Source organism: Meles meles, chromosome 12, assembly GCF_922984935.1.
Source record: "Meles meles chromosome 12, mMelMel3.1 paternal haplotype, whole genome shotgun sequence".
Classification (NCBI taxonomy): Eukaryota; Metazoa; Chordata; class Mammalia; order Carnivora; family Mustelidae; genus Meles; species Meles meles.
Window position 1 is genome coordinate 89,000,534 of NC_060077.1, and position 19,998 is coordinate 89,020,531.

A 19,998-nucleotide genomic window follows, 5' to 3' on the forward strand; every position below is an offset into this window, starting at 1 on the left:
TTATTATTTGCGTATGGAATATCTCCCTAGAGGTCTTTGAATTAGACTTGTAAAAAGTTCTCTTTCCTGCATTATGTTGTTTTATTTTTGTTGTTGTTTTAATCCTGGGGTCTTTTCATTTTATTTTTTAAAATCTTGGTTTTTATATTGCAGGATTTCCTCAAATGTCTGGTGATGCTTGGTTGCTTACTTGTGTTTAAAAATGAAACACTAACAAACTGCCCCAGGCTACACAGATTAGTTTTTGATCCATTCTAAAATGCTAAGAAATAGCTCCCTTAGTGCTGTGCCCACTGTACTGGGTGTCCTGGTTCTTCTCAACTTTATGCCCAATGAGGGGGCAAGGAAGAGCATCTTTTTCTGTGACTTGTCTTATAAAAATAGGCTGCCAACTATTTTCCACACAGAAGTTGGGAGTGGGGAGGGGGCCAATATTTATTTATAGGCTACGTTTATTTCCACGTCTCCTGCCCCTACTTTCCTGGCACTTTTGAGTCTTGAATTTCTCCAGATTGGCAACTGGCTTGACCAGGGTCCCCACTGTATATCGCGTAGGTTGTAGTTTTCCTGATGAGTCTCATCATTCACATCTCCTGCATCTGCATAGTCTTATAATCCTATACAAAATCTCTCTCTCAATAAAGAAAAGAAATTGTTATGGATTTTTCTTATCATTCTAACGACATCTCAGGAATGGTGGAAAAAAGCACATTCTCAACCTCGTGTCCAAAATACAAAATGTCACATATAAAAGTGTATATCCACGGTATGTTGTATCTTGGTGAAATTTCATGATTTAGAATTAATTGGGTTTGGTCCAAATTTTAAAGGTAATGGGAGACTTTTGTTCATGAATGACTGTGAAGAATGAGCTTTCTGTCAGTAGCTCTCTGATGAAATCCTTCTTTCATTCCTGTCAGTGGAAGGAAGGTGGGAGGTGTTTTTACCTGGGACATGTGCTAGATTAGCGTGGTCCAGAAGGACCTTCGGCAATGAGAAAGATGCTCTGTATCCGTGCTGTATCCAGTATGGTATCCACCAGCCCCAGGAGGCATGGAGCCTTGAAATATGGCTAATGCTGCTGAGTAACTACATTTTCAATTTTATTTCATTTCAGTGAATTTAAATTTAAGTAGCCCCATGTGGCTAGTGGATATGGGAGACAGGCTGTTCTAGATCATTGGGTTATCATTTGTCATGAGGACAAATATTTTTATAACATGACAAGTTTTCATTTTATTAAAATACTTATAGGTGTTTATTTTGAGCCATCAGAGTATTAGTTCCCTAAAGGCAGGGACATGGTCTGTGTGGGTCCCTCTTGTATCTTCGGTGTTTATCATGGAACCTGGCACACAGTAGGTGCTCAGAAATACTTATTGCCTGACTGAACAGGGAATAGAGAAAAGTAAAATTTGTAGCGGGCACGTAGATGTGAGATGTGGAGGGCCGGATGGGGGTGGAGACTTAAGACTAAGATTGAGTCGTAAAGTTCCATCTCTTTCCACTCCAGAATGTCCTCTGCGTCTTTATGCTGCTCTGAGAAACACTTAACGTGCAGCGTTTTTTTTTACCTGGACTGTACATTGGCCCTTTTCTTTGTCCTGCTTGTTCCTGAGCTGGATCTTGACATTCTTTCAGATCCCGCTTGGTGTGCCTGGACTCCCCACGGTATTCTTGAATGTTCTTGCCCACGTTTTCCCGCTGCAGCCTCCTCTCCCTGGGTCTGGAGTCCGCTCCTCTGCCGCTGGCTGTGTTGTTAGCACACGGCTCCGCATCCCTTTACCCCACTACTATCGCTGCCCACGCCTTCTCCAGGCTGCTGTGAGCTGCCTCCTGGACCACTCGGGTCCTGGCATCATACCTGAGAAGTGTGGGCATTTGACCAACTACCTCATTCATATTAATCACTGAGCGATATGGTTGCATATAGTACTAATGGCCCAGAAAATAAATATTTAATATATCAATGTGTGTGTGGCTGTGGTTCCTACTGACTTATCATAAAACGTAGTTATCAGAGGTTGAGGAAAAGGGCCTTTCTTTTTCTTTTTTTTTTTTTTTTAGTATATATTTGGTGCAGTTAAAAAATGTGGATAAATCCCAAGAATTCATAATTAATAAGTTGCATTAGTCCTTATCCATGTAGTTAACCAAAAAAGATTGAGCTTTTATTGAGACAGGATTACTTTGTGTAGGCATTTTTTTTTCTCCTTTTTTTCTTTCTTTTTGGAGGCAAGAGTAGAATGCTGAAGGCCTGAGGTTTCTGCGTAATAGGTTCTGCTTGATAATTTTGCAGCGGACATAAAAGACTGTTGTTGTTCCGAGGGGCTGCTGTGTTTCAGAGTGCTGGGACGGATGCCATCTCCTTTCGTGGCGTTTGCATGTCTGGGAAGCGTGTTTCAGCAAAGCAAGCAAATGCTGATAAACCGTCCCTTAGTAAGGGCAGGAAAGAGGCAAACAACCTGAGTGTTTTCTTTAACATGAGACATGCAGAAAGACGTGGTCCTGATAACAAAATACCCAAGATGTTTTATGTCCTTCTAGGAGAGAGAAAGGAAAGGAAAACACAGAACCAAGGGAGTGTCATAAGAAACACTGTAAGGGGATTAAATATAAAGTGCTTCTAGCCATGATGCCCTGGAGCCACCAGAGAATCATGAAGGGAAACAGCCTGGGGCTGGTGGGCAGAGTTTTGGGGGCAGGTGCATGGCTGATGTGGGGACAGGTGTGGAGACTCAAGTGTCTCTACCTCTGCCCAGAAATCTGCAGGTGTCAGCCAAGCCCAGCAAGGTGGTCCTCCTTTTCTGGTCTGATGGGTGAGCTGGATACCCACCTGAGTGACTATGTGTTCTGATCCTCTGCGAAAGGCAACGGCATGCATGCCTCTTCTCCACTGGTCTTTGAAGAAGATGGAGTGGACCAGGCCTGTCCTCCTGGGGACCCTGATGACGTACTCAATTATATAGTCGAATACACAGGTGAATTTGTGAAGGGTGTCATGGTTTAGACAGAGGTCAGCATACTTTTTCTGTAAAGGCCTATGCATGAGTTTGCTAGGGCTGCAAACATCACAGAGTGGGGGACTTGAACAACAGGTGTATTTTCTCACAGTTCTAGAGGCTGAAAGTTCAAAGCCAAAGCGCTAGTCAGTTCATTTACCCGTAAGACCTCTCCTCCTGCTGTACCCTCACATGGGGCTTTCCTCTGCATATCCCCAAGTCTTTCTGAATAGGACTCTGTTTACCCAAAGCTCTGCTTATAGTCCAATTAGACTAGGGCCCACGCTACAGTCCCATTTAACTTAATCACCTCTTTCAAGGTCCTGTCTCCCGATACAATTACATTCTGAGTTATGAGGGATTAGGGCTTCAACACATGAATTTTTGGGGATACCATTCAGCCAGTAACAGGATAGATGGAAATAGTCCAAGCTTTTGCAGCTACTCATCTCTGTCATGGTAGTGTGAAAGCTGCCTCAGGCAGTATGAAAATGAATGAATGTGGCTTTGTTCCAATAAAACTTTATTTATGGACACTGAAATTTGAATTTCATACAGTTTTCACACATCACAAAGTCTTCTTTTCATTTTTTTCAACCATTTAAAAATTTAAAAACCTTCCTTGGCTCATAGGCTGCCTAAAACAGGCAACAGGCCTGATGTGACTCATGGGTTGTTTGCTGGCCCCGAAATGGGAGAGATGTTTCCGTAACCCCCTCAAATGAGAGCCTCTCTGCCTCTCTTCAGCTGAGTGGATTTGGGTGGGAAACTCATATCCTGACGGGTATTTTAATCGAGGATTCAGCCTGTTGTGGACACGTTTTGCTCTTTTTTTTTTTTTTAAGATTTTATTTATTTGACAGACAGAGATCACAAGTAGGCAGAGAGAGAGGAGGAAGCAGGTTCCCCACTGAGCAGAGAGCCCGATGCGGGGCTCGATCCCAAGACCCTGAGGGTCATGACCTGAGCTGAAGGCAGAGGCTTAACCCACTGAGCCACCCAGGTGCACCGACACATTTTGCTCTTGGTTGGGACACCCTGAACATGGCCAATAAAGCCATCTGTCACCGCGACGGTGCTCACGAAGCCCTCCCTGCCTGGTGCCAGGTCCGGAATTCAGCGCACACCGTCCAAGGCTGCAAGGGAAATGGCTTCTGGTAAGTTCCCTGCTTGGGAACTTCTGACTGATTCACATTTAGTTTTAATATCCTCTGCCACCTGGGGCTTGAGTTACTGCAGTACCGTGGGGCAGTGCCCAGGGGAAGAAACCAGAAGCTTCTGTAATCCTCTGTCCGAGGGCCTTGCGGGACCGGAGCGGGCGCGGCTGGCGCGGGGCCAGAGGGTGGGGCTGGGTTGCGTCGGTCAGTCCAACCCCGAGAGGGCCCCAGCCAGACCTCCCCATGCGGCCGTTCTCAGCAGCCCGAAAACGGCTTCAGCTGGAGGTTTCTGCAGGTTCCCCGTCTCCGGTCAGCGGTGGTCCTGGCGCCGCCCTCGGAGCGGGCGCAGGAGCGGGGACAAGCCTGGCGCGGCCCGCAGAGGCCAGGACGGTGCGCCCACGCTCGCCGCTCCCTCTGCCAGGCCCAGCGCCGCGGGGAGGCCACGGCTGCGTCCCTTCCTGCCCCGCTAAGGTCCTGGCAATGCCCCAGGCGCCCCTGGCGAGCACTCCGGCGCGGGGCTGGTGGCATCAGGCCTGCTCTGGAGCCAGTGCGGCGGCCTGCAGTACCTTTGATCGTCTGGTCACACCCAGTGCAACCGAAAATATATTTAGCTCTGTGAGGTCTGGAGAAAGAGAGGTAATTTGGAGCTACTGCCCCTTGCTGGGTTCTCAAAGCCCCGGCCAGGAGGGCGCACGTGCACCGGGCTTGGCGCACGGCACTGCCGGGAGCCGCGCCCGCAGCTGAAGCCGGAGCGGGGTGGGCCCGAGCGCTCGCCGCGGCGGCGGAGGGGCTGCCCGGCCTGGCTCCAGCGCCGAGACGCACGGGCCCGAGGTCACAGACTTCCTGCAGGTCGTGGCCAGTACAGGCTCCGAAATGACTACGCACGAGTGGCTCCGTGGTAGGAGATACGAGAAAACGCGCTGTGGCAGCAGCTGTCGGGTCCCGGCAGCGGAGAGCACCGCGTCCTCCCAGCCCTTCTCGTTCCCTCCATCGACCGCCGACGTTGCGGCCGCTCTGCCCGGCAGGGCTGTGGTGACCCAGGGCTTCCCCAGGGCCAGGGACAGAGGAGCGGTTCTCTTCTTCCTCTTGCCAGGACGGGCTGCAGCAGGGGGCAGTTCTCTGGGTTAAGAGCACCGAGGGCAGCGCAGGGGCCTTTCTGTCCTGACCCCGGCGTGAGGGGCTAAAATGGCCCGGTGGGAGTTGTTGTGAGATGCGGGACGGCTTCCCTGCGTCCGTCCTCTAGTGGACGTGATCTTCATGCTGGGACACGAGACCCGGAGCCCAGCGCACCTGAAGGTCAATACAGGCGTGGGTAGTTCAGGCTCCCCAGGTGGGTCTTGAGGACTACTGGCTTGCTGGATCAGAAGAGTCCTGAGAGGACTGGTCTGCCGACCCCAAGTTATCCTCGGAATTCCATATGCCTCCAAGAAGCCATAAACTCAGCGCATTCAGCCCACCTGTGCGTTGTAGACTGTCAGGGGCCCAGTGCTGTCCCCAGGAAGATGGGGGCTACTCCCATCTTGTCCAGCACCGCACAGCTTTGTAAAACACACAGCCGTGGAATTCTGGAATTAAGGCCGCTAGTGGGGTGCCTGGGTGGCTCAGTGGGTTAAGGCCTCTGCCTTCAGCTCAGGTCATGGTCTCAGGGTCCTGGGATTGAGTCCCGTATCCGGCTCTCTGCTCTGCGGGGAGCCTGCTTCCTCCTCTCTCCCTCTCTGCCTGCCTCTCTGTCTACTTGACATCTGTCTGTCAAGTAATCTGTCAAATAAATAAATAAAATCTTAAAAAAAAAAAAAAAAAAGAGGCAGCTAGAGCTGAGGAGAAATGCCCACCCCCGCCAATCTGAATGATTCCACCCTGTGGGGGAAAAAGGGTGATGGCGTCATTTCCTGATAAGGTATTCTTAATTAACATTAAATAGGTTCTGAGTTTGTGGTGTCAGAATCACAGAATGTCTATGTCGGATTCAGGTATTTAACACATTTACAAAGTGCTTACTAGACACCGGGTACTCTACCCGCCTGGTTTTTCTCAAGAAAGAATTGTCTAGACTTGGGTACCAAGAAAATCCAAACTACATCTACAGAATAGTGGGATTTTCATTTCTTGAGAACATATTCAAAGAAAGTAGAGCTATGGCTTTCCCAGAACACAACTGTGTATATAGTCACGGGACAACTAGAAATGGTTTACCAACAGGCAAGCTCAGGAATCGAGAACCACTCAGAGCTATTTATGTATTCTTCAATGGTCAGGGACTTAAGAAGTATCCACACTTAGGGTACATTTCCCATTAACTTGCTATTTTGTATTGTTTAGTCATTCTTATTTGTCTTCTGTGTTTTTATAAACTTTGCTCTATTTTTTGGTCATTGCTACCAGATGATTTAAAAAACATGCTTTTTTTTTTTTTTTTTTACATTGGCTCTGGTTAATTGTTTAATGGAAATGAAAAAGTTCATATCAAAAGGAAGTATTTTTTCCTCTTTTCCTGCTTGTGATCTAATATCTATGTCAGCATTTCCGTGTAAGAAAAATAGGCACTCTACAAATGAATAGGTAACAAATTGGCTCATTATGTGAGGACAAACATAAAAAGAAAGAATTGAGTTGTATTAATTAAATATGAATCATTGCTCTGAAAACGAATCCAAGGGAAGCCATTGTTAAAAATCTCCTGGGAACTTGCTCTTCAGAAAATATGTGTGAGAAGAGTCAGAATCCAGCGTGCAGGAAAGTGTCTCTTTATGGAGTCTATTTGTATGGATATTTTGAAAAGCTAAATTAACTTGTTATGCAGTTATCATTAAATCTGTAAATCTAAACTCAGTCTGAGTTCTCTAAAGATATCACAGATGCATGAAACTACCAAATGGGTATGCCGCAGCGTGGTGGGCTAAAAATTTTGAAGGCATCAGGACTATAAATACTCCTACTGTTTTTGAATGGTTGAAATAGCTTCTGGTATTGTAGTTATGGTGTTCAAGGCTCATTCAAATATAAAGAGTATGAAAATTCAGTAGGTGTTACTTAGGATTGCTGAGATGTGTGTGTGTATGGGTAATTACTTAAATGGCAGGAAAATATGCTGACCAACTGCAATTGTTTTGACTTTGGCAGCATTTTACTGTAAAAAGTGGTCAAATGAATCACTGCTTACAGTTTTCACTGACTCTTTGGGGAAGAAGACAAGTCTCTTTATTGCTATTGATATTTTACTTCTTTGGGTGAAATATTTCCTACACTATCAGGTACTCTCAGATATAAATTCAGAGAAAACCTTGTTAGTTCATTTAAAGATCAATCCATTTTTCAAATTTATAGAGTATCCATACATTTGGTGATAGATTTAGGACAAAATAAATGAAGCTAAACAAGCAAACAAATCTTCATATATTTTTATTTAAAATCTGAGAGAGTTATTTTTCTATTGTATTCTAGTGTTCTGCCCACCCGTGATGTTCATGTTTGACTCTACTTCTTGAGCTGAGGTTTTCTGTTGTTTTATAAATGACCAGCAACCATAAAAGTCTAACAGGTTCAAGCAGTGCCCATTTGTGACCTTGGTTCTGAAGGGCATCCATGTTGGGGGCCCAGCCACTCTCCACTGGACTCACAGAGCAGGAAACAAAGTATCAGCTGAGGAAAGCCCGGGTACTCTTCCAGCCTCAGAAGTTCTTGGGAGAATTAACTTCCTTCTCTAGCTTTCCTTGTGGTCCCCTCCATCTTGGAGCCAGCAAGGTTCCTGTCTTCTTCGTGCTTTGGATGCCGTTTGCCTCTTTCTGACTTCTACCTCCTCAGTAGGGAGAAAGCTGTGCTTTCAGGGGCTCCTGTGATTACGTTCGGCCCACTCGGATATTCCAAGATTAACTTCCTATTTTAAGGTCAGTTGATTAATAATCTAAATGACATCTTTGGCCATGTAACTCATGGACATGCAGGGAATGAGGGTCGCCAGGGCCCCAAATCTGCCTACCAGGCTATGGATGTCAGTTTGGTGCTTTTTGAGTGAATGTCTTTGGGGTCAAATATGTAGCTACTTTTCCTGAATTGCCTATAAATATTTGACTAGAAGGTGTTTTCACTGTTTTTTGGGGGGGTTTTCTGTGTAAGTTAGATATAATTTACTAATTCTGTTATTTTGAATCATTTAGATACTGACTTGTTTTATATACTCACGTTAGGCTTTAGACTTGGTTTAGGATCTTCTAGTATTAGCTTATTTCTGCCTATTTCTCCTGGTATCGCCTATGTTTTTTGTTGTGTAGATATTGGAACCATGCTCTTTGGAGCATAGATATTTCCAAACTACCTTCATGCTGATCTGTACCTTTTGGAATTTATAGTAGTTGTCTTTGCTTTACTGTTCTTTTGTTTGTTTAATCTTGCAGTGTTTCTGGTTCTATATTTCATGGGCTCTCTTAAGAATGTCATGATTTCTCTCTTTCTTTTTGGCTTTGTTACATTTTTATTTTTTTAATGCTCAATCTTTTCAGTTCCATTTAGATTTTTCTTTCATATACAGTTGTGTTTGTTTTGGAACCAAAAAAGTTCTTTTTTATGTTGTTGGGTTTGGCTCATTTACATTTATGGATATGACAGAGAAGTTTGGCTTTACTTTTTTAATATTATATATTTTCTGGCTTTATAAATATTAAAAAGTATTTTACTATGAGGTCTCTGCTTCTTTGTATTTTTGTGGTGTGTGTGCATGCATATGTGTGTGTGTGTGTGTTATGTGGCATTTCTGACAGTATAAGGTTTGTATGACTGTGACTTCATTTCAGAGATTGTTATATTTTAAATTTGTCATACAATGTTTGGTGCCGATTTTTCTGTTCTTTGGCAGCATTTTTTCCTTCTTTTGGTGAGTGTTATTCATCTGTTAACGGATTTAAACATTTTTTCTTATTTTATTTTCTATTATTGCATCTTTGCAATGATCCCCTGCCAGTTCCCTGTATTTTATGTACCTTTGAATGAATTGGGCTTTCCTGGACCACCTACTTGCAAGTTTCCTGTGGGATATTAGATAAACCAGAGCAGAATTCCATTAAAGTTGCTTTTCTTTCCCTCTGCTTTGGAAAATGTGACTTCTCTGTAGCCATATGTCATCTGGTTTTAAAACAAAACCGCATCTAATGGGGCTTTTTTTTTTTTTTTTTTTGGCAGCTCAATCTATATCTCACTACCATGGTGGGCAAAAATGGGGTCTAACCCTTGCCATGAGCGTGTGTGTGTGCGTTCTGAAGTGTAATACCTGTACTCTCTGAGCCATGTTGCCTTCTGCATCACTCCCATCCTATCTCAGGATTTCTCTCCAGAGCTTACCTGTCATCTGGGGTCTATAGTTTATGTGAGTCTCCTTGTATCCCTGAAAATGGATATCTTGGAGGAACAGGAGAGACCCTTGCCGATTTATGAGCTGTGTTTGTACTGGCGTGATGATAGGGGGATGGCGAGTTCTGGAGTTTTAAAATTTGGAGTATAGTTCTTTGTGTGTATTATTAGTATTAGTATTATTACTATTGTGTGTATTAAGAAAATACTTTCTCCCCAATGGGGCTTGTCTTTTGTAGTGGAGATAATGGGTTTTATGTAGTTAGGTTTATCTATTTTCCCTTTATTGCTTGTCTGCTTTGTATCTATTTAAAGTAGGTCCCTGGTTTTCCCCAACGTTGTAAGCAATACCCCTGTTTTCTCCTCTGCTACCAGAGTTTTGCTTTTTCACATTTAGCCCTTTAATATGATGAGAACTGAAATGTGACTAATGTGATGCAGGGATCTAAATTTAGTTTTTGTTTTTGTTTTTTTTAATTTGTAGCTTATTATTCCAAAACTGCATGGGCAAATTGAATAGTACATCCTTTCCCACTGCTTTGAAATGCCACCTTTTACTATTTTTAGCCCTGAATAGCTGGGATTGCTTATGAATATTTTCTTTGGTTCTGTTGATCTATCATTTGTGGCATCTTTACGTCCTGTTTACCTTCCTACAGATTTATTTATATCAAGAAAGTATTCTCTCCTTTGTCAAAATTCTTTGCATTCAAGTTATATTTTTATTTTATAAGTCTTTTAGCATCAGGTTGTCAAGTTTTGAAGAGTTCTAGCAGCATTAGGATAAGTTACTGAATTTGCATTGAATGTCTAAATTAAGAGAAATGATCAGCAATATTGGTATTGAGTCACTTCACAGAGGAGGGGCCTTCTTATGAAACTAATTCAGCTGGTCCTAGAGAAACATTTCAGAATGCTACCTGCTAGATCTTGCACATTTCCTGAGAAATTTATTCATAGGTATTTTATAATTTTGAAAAATTTTATGGCTCTTGTGAATGGAATTTTTTGTTGTGTTGTTCATATGGTTACTGCAAGTATAAAAGAATGGGATCGATTTTCCTTTTGTTAATATTGTATACAACCATTTTTATGGTTTCAGTGTCACGTGATTCTTCAGAGCTAGAATGTTTCCATGCCACTTCTCTGTATCTTATCATTCAAGAGTTAGCTGAAATTCTAGCCTCATTCACAAATGTCTTGCCTGAAAACTCTTTTCCTTAACAATTTCCTTTTTCTCTGGAAAGGCCCAGTCCATTGACAGAATTCAGGTATTCGTGCTATCTTTATTGTTGCATAAATGTTTTGTTTTCTTTCCAGATGATAACCTGCATGATGACGACCACATTTCAAAATTATTCTCTTTACACACATGATTTAGTGATGAGATTGTGATTATCAGTAAATACTTGGTCTACTAACAATTCTACCCATGTAACTGCTATTATTTTAGATGTGAATGATCATATTAGTTGGGTCTTAGGATTCTAAAAAGATTTACAACGAACACATGCTTCTTAAAAGAATCTACTTTTTTTCCAGCTCTTGAGGAGTCATTCAGTGATTATAACCCGAGATAATCATTCCACAGCTTCACAGTGGCTTTTATGGGAAGAGTTTTGGTGGGAGCAAAGTTTTCAGAAGCCCGTCTTTTTAACTACACATTCTCATCCAAAAAAAAGTGAACAAGAGTCATGGATTGGAAGCTGTCCCATTGCCTGTGCAGTGTCATTGGTCCTGGATGTCATCCAGCCTGGAGCATTTGTCCTCATAAGCAGAGGAGTTTATGAGTTTATGAGTCTGAGGCTAGGGAGCCTGATATTGCCCATTGCTGTTACTTGCATTCACACTGGAACTGAATTGGTTTCCTGTTTCTTTGCATTTAATAGTGTTTACATTGTAGAAATAAACTGGCAATAAACTTTCTTGATCATTTTTATTCTAGCCAGTGGATTCTGCTTTCTCTGGAAAGAAAATGGCTGTGTGGTTGAGTTTGTAACCTCCGGTCCCATTCCTCTTCCTGCCCCTGCTCCATGCTCCCATTTCCCAGCGTGGCTCTCTGCGGATCTCTTTGCTTGTAGCACCTGCTCGGCCGCCTGCTTCTAGGAGACTGGATATTTGTATGAGCTTACCCTTATATTACACTTGGGGGATTAATTACCAAGTACAAGCCTATAAAGAATCTGGAAGAATATAAAATGCTTTGGTGCAGGCTTAGCAGAAGGAAAGTTTGAATCAACTTCTCATCATTAAAATGATGGGGTTAGAAATCACACTTCATATGAGATTGGAAGTGACTTTAAGATAAGTTTTATTTTCTTCTGGAAGGATCATGAATATCTCATTCTGGTTCACTTTATGGACATGAGGAATATAAAATTAAATCTTTCAAACTACGATTCATATGTATGTGTGAATGTGTCATCTTAAACAAGGTCCATGCCCTGGTTTTTATATCTCAGAAGCTTTCTTCTTACTACAAGTGTAAACTAATTGCAAGGCCATGAGGAGGTGGGTTACGTTAAAGGTTGGAGGAAGAGTGCCATAGGACACCTGTTTCATTCTTCCCAGGATCCGTGCAAATAGGGGAGACTGTCATTCATCTAGAATGAGAAAAAAGAAATAAAAATCTCCTGGATTTATCTTCCAACCGTGTGTTAGTGACTGGGAAACCCATCACTTAGATATTCTCTGAACATGTACCCCCAAAGGAGTTGTATGCATTTGTGGGTAACCGAAATATTTTGTATAAGATTTTCATTTTAGAATCAGACTCTGGTGTGAATTCCTGACAAGCACACAGGAGTTGGGCCTGAAATTTGCATATTCTGGAATGCTCATGCTGGGCTTTGTAACTGAGATTTACAAATATTCCTTTTCAGCTAGGCAGCCAGAAGTAGGAACTCCTGGAAGTATAGCTTAGGGGAAAAAGAAAAAAAAAGATCTTGTGTGGCACACGTGGTCCACGTGACACCCAGTGAGAAGGTCTAAGAGTTTTCTTGGCAGCGTGTCACACCGCACAGGGAGTTTGCATTCCTGTTGGGTTAAAGAGAGACCAAAACCACCGAGTGACCAGGAACATGGGGCGAGAGCAACTCTCCTCCGCCGGGACTCGGGTGCCGTGCCTGGCACAGCCCCACTGTTGAGTTGTCTGCTGCGCTGCCATAGACTCTTCCTCTTAACGGTCATGTTCATTTTTTTCAAGACTGGGTCAAACTCATTGTTATGCCTCTCGTTCTTTGATCCTTCTGCTGGGGGCTGCTCTAGTAGACTCCTCCATTCTGTGTATCCACGGATAGAGAAGACGTCCTTTCTCACCAATGGTGGAACAACGAAGCTGGGCTACGGGGGAAGAGGTCCTTCTGGTTCTTTGTCGGAAACCGCCGATCTGCCTGTGTTCAGGCAGGAGGGGAAATGGCATGGTTAATTCCTGGGACAGTGATACTCCCCGTGGGGCTTTCTGTTGACTTCTGAGTGACCAGAGGAAAGGCTGCTGGGCCGCCAAAGGGAACGGGGTCTGCTCTGGAACAAGGAACATGGTGCGGAAGTTAGAGCGGAAAGTACAGGTACCAGAGGGCTTTCCTCTTGTTCTTTTCAGCCAGTTCTGATCTTTGATACAGGCTCTGCTGTCAGAGATTTTGTTAGTAGTCCAAAGGAAAGTCCTATATTTGCCTGGGATAAAAACGAAGCTTCCTGTTAAGGACACAGCGTTCTATGTTTTCATCAAGTACCCGGTGATCTGCTTCTTTTCAACTTAGTCCTGTAGACTACTATTTCTGGAAGCCAGAGCCATCACAGTAGGGTCCTAAGGTGTCAGTCCTGACTCAGTGTGGAGGGTTACACTACTTTAATTTTCCTCCACCACTTTTCCAGGTGGGAGCTGGTGGGAACCCAAGGAGAAGTCCACACTTCCCCGTTAGACGGAAAATATTCCTAGTGTGCTGTACTCCACTGGATACGTAAAAGTGATAGATTGATACTCACTGAAATGGTTGACGGCATCAGACTGTGAGCATCTATGTTAAAATCACATCTTGTTTATCTGTGTCTCACACAGAGCAAACACCCAATAAAGATTAGTTTATAAATATATAAGCCTTCAGATAAAAAGGCAGTAATGATTTGTGTCGAGTACAAAGCCATGTGGTAAGTGTGACTTTAATGGAAAATATGTAGCAAAATTTAGAAGTTTGAGTCTTATGCCTCCAGGAATAATAAAGCCGTAAATACAGTGGGCATGTTGGCCTCTGCATTATATCTAAAAGTTAAGCCTTCCTGGTGCTTTTGAAGGCTAGGTTGGATATAAATGAAGACCACCTGAATGAGAATACACAAAGGCTGTTTATTCAGAGCTTGCTCTAGTTCTAACAAGGGGATCGGCCACCATCACTTGGGTTTAGCAGAGACTCAGGGGCAGACAGGAGAGTGGGGATGCTCTCTAGGGAAAACAGGAAGGCTCCCGGTGTGTCCTGCTCTGAGGGGGTCAGCCTGGGCAGCTGTGCGTTTGGGCTAGCTGGAGGCAAGACACCCTACATGATTGGTTCCAGGGGGTGTCTTTAGCTTTCTCAGACTGGTCCAGAGTTGGATGTGGGCAACAGCTGGTGAAGCCATCAGGCATGAGTTTCATCTGGGCTAGTTAGGGTGGGTTGGTACAAGGGTTATTGTTTGGTTCCTTGGACTGTGGCTCGAGATAATGGTCTGACTTCCTGCAAGTCTGACTTGCACATAGTAGGCTATTTTTGGGATTGGTTCCTACAGAGAGTGGGTTGGTTTCTTGGATGAGCTGCTGAATGCTAGAGGCTAGAGTTCAACTTTCGTGTGTGGGCTGACCATCGTCTGCTTCTGTATTCAGTCTCTTATACTGTTGAAACTGAGACAGTCATGCTGAGAGTCCAAATATTTGGACCATATGGAAAAATCTTTATAGGAAGAAAATCAGCCAATTGTTGGTATTTACAGACATACTTTGTTTTACTGCACATCCCTGTTGTGCCCTCAGCAGACACAGAGGAAGCTTTGTGGCTCTGCTTGGAGGGAGTCTGCGGACACCAGGTTTCCAACAGCATTTGCTTACTTCAAGTCTCTATGTCCCATTTTGGTAATAATCACAATATTTTAAACTTTTTCATTATTATTATATTTGTTATGGTGACCAGTGATCAGTGATTATGATTCACTGAAAGTTAGGTGATGCTTAGCATTTTTTAGCAATAAAATGTTTTTAAATTAAGGTACGTACAGTTTTGACAAATGCTGTTGCATACTGCCTAGACTGCAGCAAACTTTTATATGCACCGGGAAACCAAAAATTCGTTGGACTTGCTTATCGTGATAGACATTTTATTGCAGTGGTCTGGAAATGGATCTGCAGTGCGGCCGCGGTTTGCCCGCATATAAAAAAGATCTCTGTGCTCACACTGCTTTGTAACACTCTTGGAATGCAGTGATTCTGACCTTAACTTTTAGGAGCTCTCTAGGCCGTAATTAGGAATGTTCAACTGGAAGAGAATTCTCCAAAGTGACAGTGAGGGAGGACAATTTATTTAGCTTTGCAATTAGAACGAAAGTGATTCCTAAGAACAACAAGGATAATAAATCATTCTGGAGCAACATGTAGAGAGATGCAAAAAGTGAGAATAAAGAACATCCTGGAAGAGAAAGGAGAAGTGCAGGTGCCCAGGGCTACTGCAAAATGAATGAGTGCCGGGAAGATCGGGTGTGCGATCAGACCCCACCTCAGGTGGAATTTAAAAAGACCAGGGGAAAATTACAACAGCATAAGAAATAATTACAAGGAGAAGCCTTGATCAGATTAAAAAGTGTGTAACAAGAAAATAGCTTGAAGTCTGAGGCATATCATGAAGCAGATCCTTTATCAAGGAAAATGCTAAACGGGTAGTATGCTTTGTAGAAAATACAGGTTTTGAATATGGTCATTTGACTAACGATTGAGGGCTTCTCATTATGAAATAGATGAGAATCTTTTTTTTTTTTCTTTTCTCCTAGTGAGAGCTTTGAAGGAGCAAAGCAACTACCAGTTTAGTGATGATCAAAATGACACCAATATAATAGAAGAGGGACACAGAAAATAAATCTCCCCAGGCTTATGGAGCTTTTAATTTCCATCCAGAAAATTGAGCTTTATCAGTGGATGCCATTGCCATTATAAGGCTGTTAGTTGCATTTGTGAAGTTTCTGGATTAAAAAAATTGAGCTGGTGATTCTACATTTTTGTATTCACTTTATTTCATTTCAATACTGAATTACTTTCAAAGAGGATACTTTTATTTTGATAAGATGTATGAATAAATAAATAACAAAATCTCATTTTTACTATATAATCTTCTTTTAGTCTGTTCTGCTGTTAAAGATACCATAGACGGGGTAGCTTACAAAAAATGGAATTTTGGGGCACCTGGGTAACTCAGTTGGTTAAGCGTCTACCTTTGGCTCAGGCTGTGATCCCAGGGTCCTGGGATAGAGCCCCAGGTCAGGCACCCTGCTCAGCAGGGAGCCTGCTTCTCTCTCTCCCTCTCCCTGTTGGTGCTTTCTCACTTGTTCTCTCTCTCTCTCTCTCAAATAAATACAATTTTTAAAAATTTAAAAAAATTCTTAAATACTGGAATTTTTGTTTTCAGTTTTGAAGGTTAGAAGTCCATGATCAGGTCCCTGTGGATTCCGAGTCGGGAGACGGCTCTCCTCCTGGTTCATTGACAACCATCTCACACTGTCCTCACAACAAAAAAAGGGAGTCAGAAAGTCCAGGGGAGCTCTCTTTTAAGGGCACTAATCCTATTCATGAGCGCGCCGCCCTCATGACTTCATCACTTCTTAAAGGTCTTATTTCTAAATCATCACATTGGGGGTGACCGTCACATATGGATCAGAGGGGGACACACACATTCAAGCCATGGCACTCTCCAAATGTCTTCAAGCCCTGGGCAAGAGGAAAAGCCCCAGGTATTAAAATATTATAAATTGTTACCACTATAAATGTTACTGTATGTATTAAAGGACATTTGGAAATCTCATTATAAGTGTTTCTATGTGTATTATTTTGAGCTTTTGTATTTGAGTTTATTCTTCCTTTAACTTTTAAAACACTACCATAGTTGAATATTAAAAAGCAAAAACAATAGCAAATACTGAGCTATGATTATAGTCCTTCACTCACTCACTATGTCATATAAAATGCCAGCAGTGTTATTCACTGACCCCATTAAGAGTCTGACACTGGGGCACCTGGGTGGCTCAGTGGGTTAAGCCGCTGCCTTTGGCTCAGGTCATGATCTCAGGGTCCTGAGATCGAGTCCCGCATCGGGCTCTCTGCTCAGCAGGGAGCCTGCTTCCCCCTCTCTCTCTCTGCCTGCCTCTCTATCTACTTGTGATCTCTCTCTGTCAAATAAATAAATAAAAAATCTTAAAAAAAACAAAGAAAGAGTCTGACACTGACCACCTCCCCTGTGTTCCCCATTGTAGTGGCGTCATGTTTCCTGACTTGGATCAAAGCCCACCAGTTCTACCTGGTTGACTTCATCAGTATCTTCTACATCTTTTGTCTCAAGTAGGAGTTTTTCCTGGAAGAGACAGCTTTTCAGGAGTAAGAAGGCCATTTACCTTCAATTCAGTGATTTTGAGCCTTCTCATGTATGGTTTATGGTAAATTCTCAGGCTTTCATCTAGCACACACTTACAACCTGACTTGGATGAGAGGTGATGACAGTGGTTTGGTTGTCAAGAGTAGATACTGGTTTTGGAAAGCTGCCCAGTGCTCCAGCCGTCATTTGTCCGTGCACTGAAATGGTCTTCTCGATGAGTCAAAGTGTTGTGCTCCTTCTGATCTAAAACTGTGATAATATCTCCTGCTTCCAGTCCTGGTTCTTGGTTTCCTTCACCATAGAATGTTATTTTCTGGCCATCTTTCATGTCTTTGTCAATGTAGACTTCTAGAATCTTCTTCTCTCAAACTGTCTTCCTTCCATTGCAGGTTTACATCTGTCTTTAGGGCCGATCTCTTCCCTGTGGCCCTGGAGCTCCATGCACACAGACTGAAGTTGCTGAACCGTTCCGGGTCCTGTCTGATGAATTCTTATTTGCATTCCAGTACCTTGGCAATCGGGACAACATTCTACTACTTTCTTACCATCTCCACCTTCACATCTGTCATAAATCATGTTCTGTCGCAGAGCTAGATTTCTTGTTGCATGGTTATGTAAATCTTCTAAGGTGACTAGAGCTGATGCACAACGTTTTTACCTCTCCTTTCTCTCCGTATCCTTCCTCCTCCAAAGACATATCAAAGATGTCATAGGGGAGCCCAAATCACCACCAGCTCTGCCTTCTTTAATTGCCTGTTCTCCTCCTTTATCATATAATTCCCTTTTCTTTGCATCAGAGTACTTCATAAGTCTGAGAAATCTGTTTAAACTTCTCTCCTTTGTTTGAATTCTTATTGGGATGGTACTTCAAGGCCAGTTTCTGTAAGGCATTTTTCAGTTCTTCCTCGGTGGCATTGGGTTTGACACCTACAACATCATAGTACGTGGTTTCTTTCACTATTTTCTAGAGCTGGTGATTGGGCTGAGGCTGGTGTAGGGGAGTGGGAAGGAAAGCCCTGCTGCACACAGCTCGAGAAGGCATCCCTTGTCCATTTCTCTAGGAGCATTCTGGAAAGTTCCTGTTACTATGTGTATTAAAGGAGATTTGGAAAATACAGACACATAGACAGAAGGAAAATATTAATGAATAACTTTATCATTCAAATAAAATCTTACTTAAAAAGTTTGTTTCAAAATTTCTTCCAATATTTTTTCTTAAGTATCACTTTTTAACATATGTTTTAGAATGTTATTTTTAAAGATTTTTTTTATTTATTTGAGAGAAGACAGAGATAGAGCACAGGAGCAGGGGGAGAGGCAGAGGGAGAAGCAGCCTCTTCGCTGAGCAGGGAGCTGCCTGTGGGGCTGGATCCCAGGACCCCAGGATCATGACCTGAGCCAAAGGCAGAGGCTTAACCACCTTAGCCACCCAGGTGCCCCTAAATCAGTTTTTATATTTTATTTTTTTCACTAAGTAATCCTAACATGGGCAAGTTAGGAAAAAATAACATATTTCACCTGTATTCCTTACTTGGAAGTGTATATTGGATACCTTTGCTTCGCTGGATAGTTGGTTTTGTTATCGTTATCGTTATTTTGAGAAGAGTCCTTTTGAGTCCAACCTGCTGTAGTTTGTAAGTTAACTTGGAACTTTCATGCAGACATTCTCACATTTGTATCTCTTAACTTGAGCTTACACTTCTCTTAATTTTGGGAAGGTAGCTGGTTTAAAGTTATACATAAAGGTTTTGTTTTTAACTTCTAGAATTCCCGCCCTTCTTACACCTGTCTTTTTCCTGTTTTTAAAACGTTGTAATATGCCACGTTGCAGACACCCACAAGAATGGGCAGAATAATCTGACGAACCCCTGACTTTCATATTTGAGTTTGAACCCTGTGTGGTGACCCTCTGTGTGGAACGCGCAAGCAACTCTGGAGGAGTGTTTTACGTTCGGGAACAGGATGGTTCCCCCAGGAAGAAAGAGCCATCATAATGATGTGTTTTGCTTTAAATCTTGACTGGCTTGTCTGTATTTTTAGGGTCCCAAATATGGGTTATTCAACCAACTTTGGTGATGTTAGGTGTTGCCCCTCCACAGGGTTTTTGTGATTGGTTGTTTTATCAGAAACCCCCAACCCATAAGCTCCTCTTTTTTATTTTTAACTGTGATTTTTCTGTTCTTTGGTTCTGAGTTTTGATTCATTTCTTGATTGGCTAGAGGTAGTTTTGTTGAAGGAATAATCTGTAGACTATAACCTTTAAAACTCCTTTAATCTCTGCTGCTCTATTGTTTTTTTTTAGTGTCGTATACTGTAGAAGAAAAAATACATAAGAAAAGCCTCCCCCCTTCTAGATATCCTTTTTATTTGTTTGTTTTTCCTGTGCTGTGGATTAAAAAATAGTCCTTGCCATTAAAATCACTGAGGCCCCTCTGTTTTTTTTGTGTGTGTTGGCTTTGCCTGGAGTGTGATGACCCTTTATAAACGGGTTTTGGGAAGCTTCTGTGTTAGGGGTCCTTCACATTTTCCCACTACCTATTGATTTACTCTTTTCTCTGTATCATGAAGATCTTCTCACACCTCCCTTCCCCAAGTATAGTCACGGCTGCCTTTTCCAAACTGCTTGCTGTGTGCGGGACAACGTTCCGTATATAGTACGGGCTTATTTCATGTCTGTCATCCAGATTTCAGATTCGGTTTCTATAGCAGCAGTTTAGCTGTATACTGTCTTCAGTGTCAATTTTAATGTTCTTTTCCATTTTGAAATTTATCTGCAATTCTCCCTCATTCTACTCATCTTACATCCTGTTGGCTTTTTTCAATAAAGCCTCTTGCTTATTTTCCCCTTAAGACTTTCTACTCCTGGGGCGCCTGGGTGGCTCAGTGGGTTAAAGCCTCTGC